The sequence below is a fragment of the Uranotaenia lowii genome, chromosome 3 (assembly GCF_029784155.1).
Source record: "Uranotaenia lowii strain MFRU-FL chromosome 3, ASM2978415v1, whole genome shotgun sequence".
NCBI classification, from domain to species: domain Eukaryota; kingdom Metazoa; phylum Arthropoda; class Insecta; order Diptera; family Culicidae; genus Uranotaenia; species Uranotaenia lowii.
Genome location: NC_073693.1, coordinates 5,236,527 through 5,250,907, shown reverse-complemented (window position 1 = coordinate 5,250,907; position 14,381 = coordinate 5,236,527).

The window sequence follows — 14,381 nt, the reverse complement described above, 5'->3', positions numbered from 1 at the left end:
CTTGTTAGTGGGATGATTTTTCAAAGCCACAGAATCCTGTAAGAATAAGGGCTTAATGAAATACAATATTTTATTGATTTATCCGTTTTTGGAATCAGGGACAAGTTTTGTAGCTTATTGATCAATAAAAATACCATGATTGATCAACATTTAAACTCAGGCTTCTTAAGACCTCGTTGAAAAACTCAGTTTGTTTTATCCGGTTTTATACTGTCCATAGCAACTACATTTAAAATACATTACATCTAACCAAGGTCACTTGGGTATCCCGAGATGGCCGAACAGAAAATCAAATTGACCACATCTGCATCAGCCGAAAATGGAGAAGGAGCTTTCTTTATGTCCGCAACAAAAGAAGCGCAGACATTGCATCTGACCATCACCTCGTCCTTGGCGAGATACGACTGAGAGTTGCGCGTGTCCAACGGCGCGAGGAGGAAGTCGGGTGTCGATACGACGTCCGCGGGTGAAAAAGAGCATACCTACGTTGAACAGCTTGAATCCCGAGCCTCGGAGCTGCCAACAGACGGAACAGTCGAAGAACAGTGGTGTGGAATCAAGAATGCCTTTATCACGACGAGCCATGGTTTACCTACTCTCGGTAAAGTCTGTGGAAGAAGAAGTGAATGGTTGTCGTATGCAGTCGATGTCGATGATCGGAGCAAAGCAAAGGTCGGAATTGAGCAGGCATGTATCGGGTCAGCCAAAACAGCCGCTCGCTTACGATAAGCGGAGCTGGAAAAAGCAATTAAACCAGCTTTTAGACGAGACAAGAGAGCCTGGACAAACTCTTTATTCGAAGAGGGAGAAAGAACCGCCACCATTGGAGATATCCAATGTTGCCAATGTTGCCATAGTTGTTGGCAGACAGAAACAGATAAGCTCAAATGTTGGACTGAGCATTTCGAACAACTCTTCCGAATCACGAATAGCGATGGTCAACAGAACCTGCAGCTCTAAGCGCCAACAGTAAGTCGACGAACGTGTTAACAGAGTGTGTAACTGGTGTGGCATATTTTTTCACCGCTACTTTTTATGATCGTTATGGATGAGATCCTGACTGGATCGATCCATTGTGCACCGATCCGAGGATTGTCATGGAATCCTTCAACAATGGAGCAGCAAAACGACCTTGGTGTTGTAGACAATATTGTCTTGCTCGCCCAACCACAACCGGATATGCAGAGCAAACTCGACGACCTCAAGGCAGCAGGTCTCAAAGTCAATGTCGGAAAGACCAAGTCGATGGAGATCAACACAGAAAATCCCTCCAGTTTCATGGTAGCTGGGCAACAAGTTGAGAAAATGGAGTGCTTCCAGTATCTTGGTAGCCAGATTACGCCTTATGGTGGTACCAGGAAAGACATCGAAACCCGGATCAGAACGGCCCGATTTGCGTTTGCGAGTCTCCGAAACATCTGGCAGTCACGCCAGAGCCTCCGAATGAAAATCCGAATCTTCAACACAAACGTCAAATCCGTATTGCTGTACGGGTGCGAAACTTGGTGCACATATGCGGTGACGACGCGAAAATTGCAAGTATTTGTAAACCGCTGCCTGCGGAATATCATCCGCGCTTGGTGGCCTGGCAACTAGATCTCGAATGAGGAACTACATCGCCGGTGTCATCAAAGGCCGCTAGAAATCGAAATTCGGGAACGTAAGTGGAGATGGATTGGGCACACGCTGCGGAAAGATGAAAACGAGATTTGCAGAGAGGCGCTAGATTGGAATCCAGAAGGTCATCGAAGAAGAGGCAGAACCAGAAACTCGTGGCGGCAAAGCCTAGCCGCTGAAATCTGAACTGTCGACGAGAATCTTGACTGGGACCAGGTGAAGACGCTGGTTCAGTCAACAGTGGTCTTTTATCACGGCCCTATGCACCGGAGCATCGGCGCGGGATCATTAAGTAAGTAAGTAAGTGAAACTAGTTGTAGCAGCTTTTCCCCCTGGGATGTCAGCTCGACTTTCATTTCGAGAGCATTCTTCAGCAAGTCCTTCGTCATCATTGGCACGCAGAAGTCCTATAGCTCGTCTATGAATTCCACCTTCAAGTGTTCCAGATGGTAGAACGGTTCCATTTCCAGTTCGATTGTTTGGAATGGTTCAAATTTTGTCTAAAATAATTGCCCGGCTTTCGATGCCACGAAATAAAAATATGGAAGTTAGGGTTTGTTATTTTAATATTTGGCAACATTTGCAATTTCTTCCTCTAGCTTCACAACATTTAAATGAGCACAATTTCACATTTTTATCGACTTACGATGTTTCGTCCTGGCTCGCTTTCGTGTGCAATCTGTAGCCGTCAGGATCCCATTCCTTTTGACTGCTTCGCTCGACCAGCCAGCAGATCACTCTGGTGTTGCCCTCGAAGACTACCATTGAGCTTACCGAAAATCTGCTCGCCGAATCCGCTACCAATGCCATCGCTGCTACTGCTCTCGGAGAGAGAGCATTCCCAATGCCCCAGTCGATCTCGATGTCCGCATAGACGATAGCTCAAGGTGTGACGATTTTGTTGCTGGAATTTTAGGTGCGGACAATGCCACAGTTGATTCGGCTGCTGGTGATGTGAGGCGTTCCAAATTGCCGATTGCCATGGGTCGACGCCCCAACCAGAACCGTTGATGTGTTGGCTCCGAAGCCCAGCAGGAGAGCATCTTAGGCTGCGGAAGGTGCTGTCTGCCAGAATGATACTTTCAGTGGAACTGCCGGAATTCTTCACCGCCGGATGTAAAACTGCGGGTGGCAGTCCAGCGCAGTGCCAAAAAACACTCGTGACCGATCACCTTACCTTCTTTTTTTCTGGCGGAAACTGAAGTGACGTTTCCCGCTACTTTTTGCATGCTTAACGTAGTTTCCCCCTAAATGGTTTTTTTGCCTTGCACATTTCTCCCTTGATTTTCAGATTTGGTGTAAAACCAACACGCTCGTATTGTTTTATGCAATGGGTGGGTAATTGAATAAAACTTGTTGCCTGAATTGCTCTCTCATATCATTGCTCAAACTAATCAAAATTCAAATATTTCACAATCCACGCATCCTCCACCTCAAAGCAACATGACACAATTTGTTATTTAATTAACACTGATATAAAAAAAGCAACCAGTCTACATGACCACATTAAGAAAATGGAACTCATTTTTGGCAAACCACAAAAAGTTTTATAATATTAACTCAAAATTTAGCTTTTTTTTTTAAATATTACACTTTTTTTGTTAGTCAATTTTCCATTGCAGCAGAAATTTAATTGACAATTATTCGTGAAACATTTGAAAATATATTGAAATAATTTGATTGAATCATGAAACTATGACTCGCTTTATTGTGAAAATACATAATTAAATTAAATTTCTTCCTAAAATTTTTAGTAAAATTATATTAACCAATAACAAAATGTTTAAAAAAAAATCTTAAATTAAAAAAAATTGCTCACTTTTGAGTTTTATAATACTGCGACAGTGTAAAACATACAGCAACAAAGTGTCAGGTTGTTATGAAAACACAAAACCGGTTCATCGCATAATCGCTTTAGAGGAACCGTTCCAGAATCGAGTAGACAGTCAAAGCAGCTATTTCAACAGGCAAGGTAAATTACCTTTAGTAATCAGCAAACTACTGGCGAGTGTCCTGTTTGTATCCGCCGGACCATTCGACAAACTCTCAGCGTTCAGTTAAGTAATCCATCCAAAATTGCAACTTTCAAATTATGGAAAAATTATGGAAATTGTTATTCTTGACTTATCTGTACTGTTTCGTATAGCCTAACTTTCGTTATTTCACTGAATGCTTATGTTGTCGCATACATTGTTTAAATATTTGTAAAATTAACGTAGATTAAAAGAGCAATATTAAAGCACTCTGTAAAAAAATAACATATGGAACAGCTTTGCGGGTATGGGACAGACATGGCTTGGTATTTTTTTTTTTTCATAAATGTTAATTACAAATTTATGAAAATTTTTAGTCCACATCGAAGAGCTAACTGTATCAGAACGATTTTTAAGATAAACTAAAAAACGATGAAAATGCATATGGGACAATCTAGCGAATAGCAGCAGTATAGGTTAAAATCTGAAAAATGTTAAAGACGCAAAAATCTTCCAAAATCAGTTTTTGAAACATAGGTACCAAAAATGCTGTTCCCCTGTGTTATATAGTGATATAAAAATAAGATTTGTTCGGATTGAAGTTTTTTTTAAACTTGAAATAAATAATGTGTGTTTTTTTTTTTCAAAACAGACTAAATTTTGACAAAAATATGACAATACTATGATAAAAAATTGACAAATGTGATAAATATATGAAAAATTAATGATGAAAACATGATAAACTTATAACAAAACAATCGCAAAATTTTGACATAAATTTCACAAAAAAAGTTAACAAAAATATTGAAAATAATTGACAACACTACGATAAAAATTAAAAAAAATTAGTTCGAAATAAGTGTATGATCATTTAGTATCCGGGCAGTTACAAACGCTTGTATTTTAAAAACTATTCATTTGATCGAAAAACTTTCTATGGAGGAAGTGAAGGTGTTAATATGAAATTTAATATAAAAATATAAAAAAAAATATTTATCAATGATTTCAAGAAATAATCTTACTTTTTCATAAAATCTCTTTTCTATCTTTGCACCCTTGTGTCAGTCATTTATTGATCTATTATTTTTACCACAGAAGTAAAACCTTTGCAAAATCATGATATTTTACACAAACTCACCTGAAAAAAGCATCTGGAATCTGGTTGGAACCTTTTCATGAGTATTTAGTATTGAGAAATTTGATCTCTCAAATCCGGTTTTAACATAAATTTCTTCGTCCATCAGGATACATCTGTCGCATTGCTTAAAAAACCGGTTGCACATATTGCAATCTAAGGAACTGTTCACTATTAGTTATTTACTTGGTGTCTACTAGTCAGACAACACTTTTTGACTGACGAAAATGGATTAATTGCATTATTTGAGGGGTCTATATTCAGTTATCCCCAATAACCATAGACTTTTTACCATATTTAAGATGAAGGGTTCTATTCCGATGCTTTATTTGAACTTCGTGTGGATTCTAGAGTGGCTCCTTATACTTCTTAACCATTTAGTCCGAAAAAAAAATCAGAAAAAATCATCAGTTCATGAACTTTCAACTCAACAATGTAGAATTTTCGAGGCGCAAAATGCGCAAAAGGAGCAAATTTGTGCAAAATTATTTTTACCATGTCTTTTTGGATTGTAAATATCTCAAACACACATTAACTTAAAAATCTGGCAAAAATAAGCAAGATAGTCCTTTTCATAACCAACACAACGCTGCTAAAGTTTTGCATATCCGAGCTACTAACGTAGCTATCACCGAAATAAAGTGCCCGGATACTAAATGATCATAGCCTTATGACAAAATAACGTGAATAATATGACAAAAATGACAAAATAATTTAAAGAAAATATGACAATAATCTTTTTACTATAATATCTATAATAACTATGACAAAAAATCAACAAATATGAAAATATGACAAAGTTATGAGAAAAATATGAAAAATATATAAACAAAATTTGACATAATTTTGGCAATAATGTTTCCCTAAAATGACAAAATTATGCTTTAAAATGACCAATGTGATAATGCTTTATTAAAAGTCCTGCCAGATATTCAAAACATAATTCCACAGATTGAAAAAAATAGTGAATGAAATTTCTCTTGATAAATTTGTCTTGATAAAAATTACGAGGCTTGAGGCGCTGGGAGGAATTTTGTAAATTTATTTGCTCAATAATCAATTGTTTCTTGTCTAAAATAATTTTTGATGAAGCTTGGTTTGAATTTGGTAAAAGGCTTGAATATTTTTTTTAATAAATTTTTCATAGATTTTTCAATACATATTTACCAAAACAATTAACGAACAAGGGGCTTGTGATATAGCTCAGTTGGCAAGTCTGTTGTCTCCTGAGCCGATGTCCGCGAGTTCGAGCTCAAGAGTAAACATCGAACACAGTTGTACCGGATAAGTTTTTCAATAACGATCCGCCAACTGCAACGTTGATAAAGTCGCGAATGCCATAAAGATGGTAAAACGACTATAATCGAAACAAAAAAAAAGTTAACGAACAAGAGAAGGATACTGAAAAAAAGGTATTAAAGTTAGCATTTATAGATAATATTTTAATAATCAGACGAACAAGTTTTAGAATCTTTTTTCATCTCATTTCACCACCAAATGGAAGCATTTCTTTTTTCATTACACTCATACCCACTTCATTTCTTACATATTTATCACAACCGAAAATGGTTTATGTTTCGCTTTGAAATGGATATTTATTCAAATAGTTTCTGTAATATCAATTTCTAAACCAAAACAAATTAGTTGATGTTCATACTGCTCATCATCAAAAAGGATCTACCTAATGCTGATGACACTCGAGCTACTTTCAAAAGCGCCCGAACGCAGGCAACATAACTGTAGCAAAACCAAGTTCTGTAGCAAGCAGAACGAATGATCGGATGTGGTCGAAAAATTTGCAATCATCAATCGCTGACTGAAAATTTTCGTATGCGATTCTTCTGTACAGAACCATCTTCCAAAGCTTTCGCTTGATGATTGAATCATAGGATGGCAAACAGGCAACCAATTCGTCTCTTGGATGAACTAAAGAGGTTGGCCGGAAAGGCCGATTGGTTCACTCACTGAGTGCCATCGTGTTTAATTTTTTCAAATACGTTCGAGGAATGGGTTACCTCACAAAGTGAAAGAATCATTTTATTTTCGTCGATTTATTCGCCAGTCACCATCCTTGATTCCAACCATTGGATGCATTAATTCCGTGGTCATTGACATGACAATGTCCTAAAGAAATTTTGGTCTATTTGACTGTATATTTCAAAATCAGTAATGTTGAGATTACCTCTTTATGATTCAATTAAATCACAATTGCGTTATCGAACACTTGGCAAATGAAGTACTAAAAAAATGTCTCCTTTTTTTCTTATTACGATTTTTAAGTGTTTCATTCTTTTTTTTCATTTCAATCAATTCGCGATTTCGAAGCTAATTTATGACAGATCGTGTGCGTGCAAAAAATGTAAAAAACAGGGGGAAAACTAGCTAGTAATAAATCATGTTCCGTTCCGTGTTCCGTGAAGCATCACAAATGGACAACAAAAAAGGTCAATTTTTTACTACGCCAAAAACTCTTCAGAGTATTTCACATATGTATTTCTGAATGAAAACTCAAGCCAAATGCACATTTTCAATTGCAATTTGTTAAAGAAGAAATCTATTAACATTCCTTCAAAATTTGGGGAAGAACCAACAGCTGGTAAGCTAGAATTTTTTTATTCGAAAAAACAAATTTTTGATATTTTCTATTAGGTTTCCTTCTGCAGCTGCATACAATCAGGCGTAATAATTTTAAAGCTGTAAGGCGGATTTGGATATTTGATGGTGGTAAAAATGCCATGGAAAAAATATATCCTTGAATAAATACACAATTCAAGTTTACTTTGACGGTATGCAATTGACATCGTTCAATGGTTATATCATGTTTTGTACTTTATCGGACCTTATATGATTTTTTGGAGAAATTTTTATTAAAAATTAAATTTATACAACCACTAGCCGTAAAAAAATTAAAATTAAAATTTAACACTTTATACTGTCTTAGGCTGAAACTATTTAAATTTTTATATAACGTATTCATTAAATGTTACAACTAAACCAAATCCAATAGTTTAAAGTAACAAATTGTTCATGCATACAGACCGACGAGAAGCGCATAAAGTTTAATACAAAGATATGATACACCAATATAGATAATTGGAAAAAATTAAAAGTTTAGAAAATGAACGAAAAGATTGATTTACATGTTAGTTTTTTCTGACCAACTGACTATTTTAAAATGGAGCTATCAGATAGAATTGACTCTTCTACCAGGCTAATTTATTCTAATTTAATTGAAAACAAACTTAAATTTTTCAAAGGAGTGTTTTTTTTCATAATCATTTAGATTTATGAAAACTTATCTCGAAGCAATGTAAAGTCGTCTATAATTTATCGTTCACCCAGAATGTTGCTCACGCTTCATCGTACTACCCCAGATGGCAGCAGCGCAGCTTCGAAATAGCGGATAAACAGCTTTCATTGTATTGCATGAGTTCAAGTAGGCATTGACTTGAAAGGACGTCAAATATCTTTGCTTCGTAAAAAAAATGTTTCTTGTTCAAGTGAAAAAGTGTGATAGAAATCAAATTGAAGTGATAATAAACTCGAATGTGACTACAATCGTAGTAAATGCTTTTGAAAATTGGAAAATTATCATGAAAACTCATGTACTGGTAAATGTGGTACGAGAAAAGCAAATGGGTTTAAGAAAATTGGTTTGCAACTGGTTCCGGTATCAAACAAGCCCCTGTTTTTGCCCTGTCAATCCTAGTTCATGACTCCGGACTCGAGGAAGAGGTTTGTGATTGATGATTTATTGGTGAGATCCAACCATATTTTACTGTTTACATTACATTATTCCATAAATTAAAAGTTTTCGTTCCAATTCTAAAATCATGTACATTTGCATATAAATATGAAACGTTTGGCTGGGAGCTTCACGCTTTATTTCTTGATTCCATGGTTAACCTGGCCGTATTAGTAACTGCAATGGAGTGTAAAATACAAGAGATAGTATGTTGCAAAGAAAAATGAAGGACGCAAGAATAAAATTTTTATTTTTTTCAGAATATATTTCGATGTCATTCTTTCCTGAAAACAAATAGCTGTAGGCTGTAAACAATGTTTGACTTTTAAATCATTTCTTAAAGTATTTTCAATTACTTCCGTTTTTGCCTAAACATAGTCACATCTTTCTTAAAAGCTAAATAAAAACAGAATGGAGAAAGTTAAGAATATTTTATAGTTTTTTTTTTGGGTACAAAAAACGGGATCATTTACTAAATGCACAGGCTCTTTTAGAATGCGCATTATATATTCTTATTTAATTATTTGATCTATTTCCAACCTTTTTTGACGGACTGACTAACTTATTGAAATAAACTAATAAATAACAAAAATCAATATTTCAGTTTTTGATTTTCTTTTCAGAAGCTTCAATATCAGTGTTAAGAGTTTCAGTCTCCCAGGGCTTACCATTCCCAGATCTACTAACACTGTTCCAAAACCTTCTCACGTTTATGGTTGGGTAGTAGGGATCTCTGCATCTGCCTATAAGTAAACGATGACTAACATACCTTCTCCAGTTCCCCGCATAATCCGCAGTATCCGGTCAGGGCACCTTCAACATTCTGTGGGGGTAGGTTTTTCATTTTAAAAGATTTATTAATTTGAGGCAACGATTTTGAAGACTTCACGGCCTTTGAAATTATATGTTAAGAAACTGTTGCACCCTCTCAAATAAAAAGGTGTTCCAATTCCGAACGACTGTTTTTACTTTCATTAAACGAAGAATTGCTGAGTAGCGTCAACCAATGCGAATGCGAAAATGAAATAAGTTATTTAGAGGCAGTACGTAACTCCTGAATCGATGAGTCATTTTATATTGAATTATAACATGTTTTGCTGTCAACTTACCGATAAAATTTCGATTGTTCTGGAAAATTTCGCACATTTGTTACTGTCATCATTTCTTATAAGATTAAGAAAAAAAATCGAATGAAGGGCAATTCGGATGAAAAAGTTATTGAAACAGCGTTATTTAAAAACATTTACTCCTTTATTGAATTTGGATTTAGTTGTTTATTTCTGGGTTTCCGACGCTTTTTGTCTGTCTCTTTTTTTTCATGGATAGTTTTCATCAACTGCTCACTCCTTTATCAACCATTTTCACTCGTTATGTACATTTGTTTGTCCATTTCATATATTTATATTCATCAATCACACTCAGTGTTATCATGAAAACTAGACTTTTTATACAACATTCTTTCCTTAAATTTACTTATTGGCGAGTACTCTTCTTCTAGAGTGTGCCGCTTTACTTTATAAGAATTCTTGTTACCTACAATGTGGCTTTATCGTTTCTATCAGACCGATGGTTAAAACTTGAATGATCGTTGTTAAATAGTTTTCTTTTTGTCTTATTAAGGTTTAAAAAACGATAAATTTCTCAAATCATTAACAAACCGATAGTGGATGTACGGCGATAACGTATCGAGCGCCAGATGTATGCGTTTGTTTTTTGTCCTTTTTAATATAGTTTTTTTTTAATAATATATTTGATTTGATTAGACCACATTCAGCCAATTGTTGTGCAACTTGGCAGCTTAGAAAAACAAATGATGGCTAGGCTATTGACAATGACCTTTGGAGTTAGCTAAATATACAAGCTAAGGAAGGATTATACATCGTTCGGTGCCTATTATACTCTGAATGAATTTGTTGATTCTTTTTAACACGAAAAAAAATCAATTTATATTTGGTTTTCCAATGGTTTTGACTTTGATCACATTAAAGAAGAACTTATTTTTTTTATTTTCTAAAGATCCTTGTTTTGCTGAGTTGACTCTAAGTTTCGCTTACGGGCTACAGGCTGTAATATACATTTTAGCTATCCTTGATGCAAACGGTTAAACCAGTCAAACAATAATCAGCCACAGATAATTTTGGTTTTATCAATGACAACAGTTTTCGGATAACCGCATCTTATCAAACATGATTTATAAGTTAGGCGCTCGATCAATCAATTTATATCACATTGAATTTTCTTTCCTCTGTTTTTTGTTTGATCATTTTATTTTCCACACATTGATTTTCTTAAAAAAAAAAGAATAAATAAACTTTTTTCAATTCTGAACGCAAAAGTTTCCGTGGCTTTGTGTGTACCTACTGAAAAATTTATTTCCGCTATTTAATTTCAGCTGACCCAGTCCTGCGAAATCTTTCGCTAAATTTTCCCCCCACTTTGAATTGAGTGGTGCTCCGTAAAATCGTTCCATGCTACCTTTTTGGGTCTTATTTCTTCTGCTTCTGCTGCTGCTGCTGCCAGGTTTTGGCTCTCCCTCGTCAGAATGACCGATTTTTATGACTTGCCGTATATTTTCATTTTTTTTTCAGTCCACTTTCATCTCTAAGAGAACCCGATCTTCGACAACCAAATCTTGGTACGGAACATACGGTTTCCTTCTCGCTCTAGCACTCACTTCAGAAGCGTTGAAAAGCCATTCAGCGGTGAGATAAATGTGATATTCAGGGATTTTTTTTCTCGTTCTCTATTTCCCTCTTACGGACACTTGAATCTGATTTTGGTTATTTTTCCCACCCGCTTTCCCGTCTTTCACTTCGTCGTCGCCGTCAACCATCTGGCAACCAGTCTGTGGTTTTGGTTTAATTTTATAGCGTTTAACCCGTTTTTCCGGTCGTTTCCGTTTTAAGCCTGCTTCTTTTCCCCAGCAAATCACCCATTGGAGCTGTCCAGTTTTTATTCCAGGGGTTGGTTGAGAATAATTGGAGTTCAATTTTGACCGTGGCAGAACAGAATCCGATTTCTTGGGGCTTGATTTATTGGGCTTAATTTCGGGTGTCGGAGTCTGCGGTAAATCGACAAAGGATATATAAATTGTCGGCTGGCTGTAGTTGTGGGTAGCTTGTATTGATTCAAGCATTAATTTTAATCAGCCAAGGCGCTTTCGATTGGACACAGGCCAAAAACTTCGTTTAAGGGGTTGCTTCCAAAACTTTTCTTGAATTTTGAGAATTTTCTTTTTAAAATTGAAAAATAAATTTGAATCATTGCCAATACTAGCAAGCTCAGTATCAATAGAAACATCTTACAGAATTATTACAATTAAGGTTTTTTCCATCCTTTCAGTTTGTCAGCAATTTTTTGTCTAGATTATTCTAGAGTTATTCTAGACAATTTTGACAATTTTGACAATTTCACAATTTTGACAATTTTGACAAGTTTGACCGTTTTGACCATTTCTACAATTTTGACAATTTTGAAAATTTTGAAAATTTTGACAATTTTGACAATTTTGACAATTTTGACAATTTTGACAATTTTGACAATTTTGACAATTTTGACAATTTTGACAATTTTGACAATTTTGACAATTTTGACAATTTTGACAATTTTGACAATTTTGACAATTTTGACAATTTTGACAATTTTGACAATTTTGACAATTTTGACAATTTTGACAATTTTGACAATTTTGACAATTTTGACAATTTTGACAATTTTGACAATTTTGACAATTTTGACAATTTTGACAATTTTGACAATTTTGACAATTTTGACAATTTTGACAATTTTGACAATTTTGACAATTTTGACAATTTTGACAATTTTGACAATTTTGACAATTTTGACAATTTTGACAATTTTGACAATTTTGACAATTTTGACAATTTTGACAATTTTGACAATTTTGACAATTTTGACAATTTTGACAATTTTGACAATTTTGACAATTTTGACAATTTTGACAATTTTGACAATTTTGACAATTTTGACAATTTTGACAATTTTGACAATTTTGACAGTTTTGACAATTTTGACAATTTTGACAATTTTGACAATTTTGACAATTTTGACAATTTTGACAATTTTGACAATTTTGACAATTTTGACAATTTTGACAATTTTGACAATTTTGACAATTTTGACAATTTGGACAATTTTGACAATTTTGACAATTTTGACAATTTTGACAATTTTGACAATTTTGACAATTTTGACAATTTTGACAATTTTGACAATTTTGACAATTTTGACAATTTTGACAATTTTGACAATTTTGACAATTTTGACAATTTTGACAATTTTGACAATTTTGACAATTTTGACAATTTTGACAATTTTGACAATTTTGACAATTTTGACAATTTTGACAATTTTGACAATTTTGACAATTTTGACAATTTTGACAATTTGGACAATTTTGACAAATTTGACAATTTTGACAATTTTGACAATTTTGACAATTTTGACAATTTTGACAATTTTGACAATTTTGACAATTTTGACAATTTTGACAATTTTGACAATTTTGACAATTTTGACAGTTTTGACAATTTTGACAATTTTGACAATTTTGACAGTTTTGACAATTTTGACAATTTTGACAATTTTGACAATTTTGACAATTTTGACAATTTTGACAATTTTGACAATTTTGACAATTTTGACAATTTTGACAATTTTGACAATTTTGACAATTTTGACAATTTTGACAATTTTGACAATTTTGACAATTTTGACAATTTTGACAATTTTGACAATTTTGAAAATTTTGACAATTTTGCCAATTTTGACATTTTTGAAAATTTTGACAATTTTGACAATTTTGACAATTTTGACAATTTTGACAATTTTGACAATTTTGACAATTTTGACAATTTTGACAATTTTGACAATTTTGACAATTTTGACAATTTTGATAATTTTGACAATTTTGACAATTTTGACAATTTTGACCATTTTGACAATTTTGAAAATTTTAACAATTTTGACAATTTTGACAATTTTGACAATTTTGACAATTTTGACAATTTTGACAATTTTGACAATTTTGACAATTTTGACAATTTTGACAATTTTGACAATTTTGACAATTTTGACAATTTTGACAATTTTGACAATTTTGACAATTTTGACAATTTTGACAATTTTGACAATTTTGACAATTTTGACAATTTTGACAATTTTGACAATTTTGACAATTTTGACAATTTTGACAATTTTGACAATTTTGACAATTTTGACAATTTTGACAATTTTGACAATTTTTACAATTTTGAAAATTTTGACAATTTTGACAATTTTGACAATTTTGACAATTTTGACAATTTTGACAATTTTGACAATTTTGACAATTTTGACAATTTTGACAATTTTGACAATTTTGACAATTTTGACAATTTTGACAATTTTGACAATTTTGACAATTTTGACAATTTTGACAATTTTGAAAATTTTGACAATTTTGACAATTTTGACAATTTTGACAATTTTGACAATTTTGACAATTTTGCCAATTTAGACTTTTTTGAAAATTTTGACAATTTCGACAATTTTGACAATTTTGACAATTTTGACAATTTTGACAATTTTGACAATTTTGACAATTTTGACAATTTTGTCAATATTGACAATTTTGACAAATTTGACAATTTTGACAATTTTGACAATTTTGACAATTTTGACAATTTTGACAATTTTGACAATTTTGACAATTTTGACAATTTTGACAATTTTGACAATTTTGACAATTTTGACAATTTGGGCAATTTTGACAATTTTGACAATATTGACAATTTGGACAATTTTGACAATTTTGACAATTTTGACAATTTTGACAATTTTGACAATTTTGACAATTTTGACAATTTTGACAATTTTGACAATTTTGACAATTTTGACAATTTTGACAATT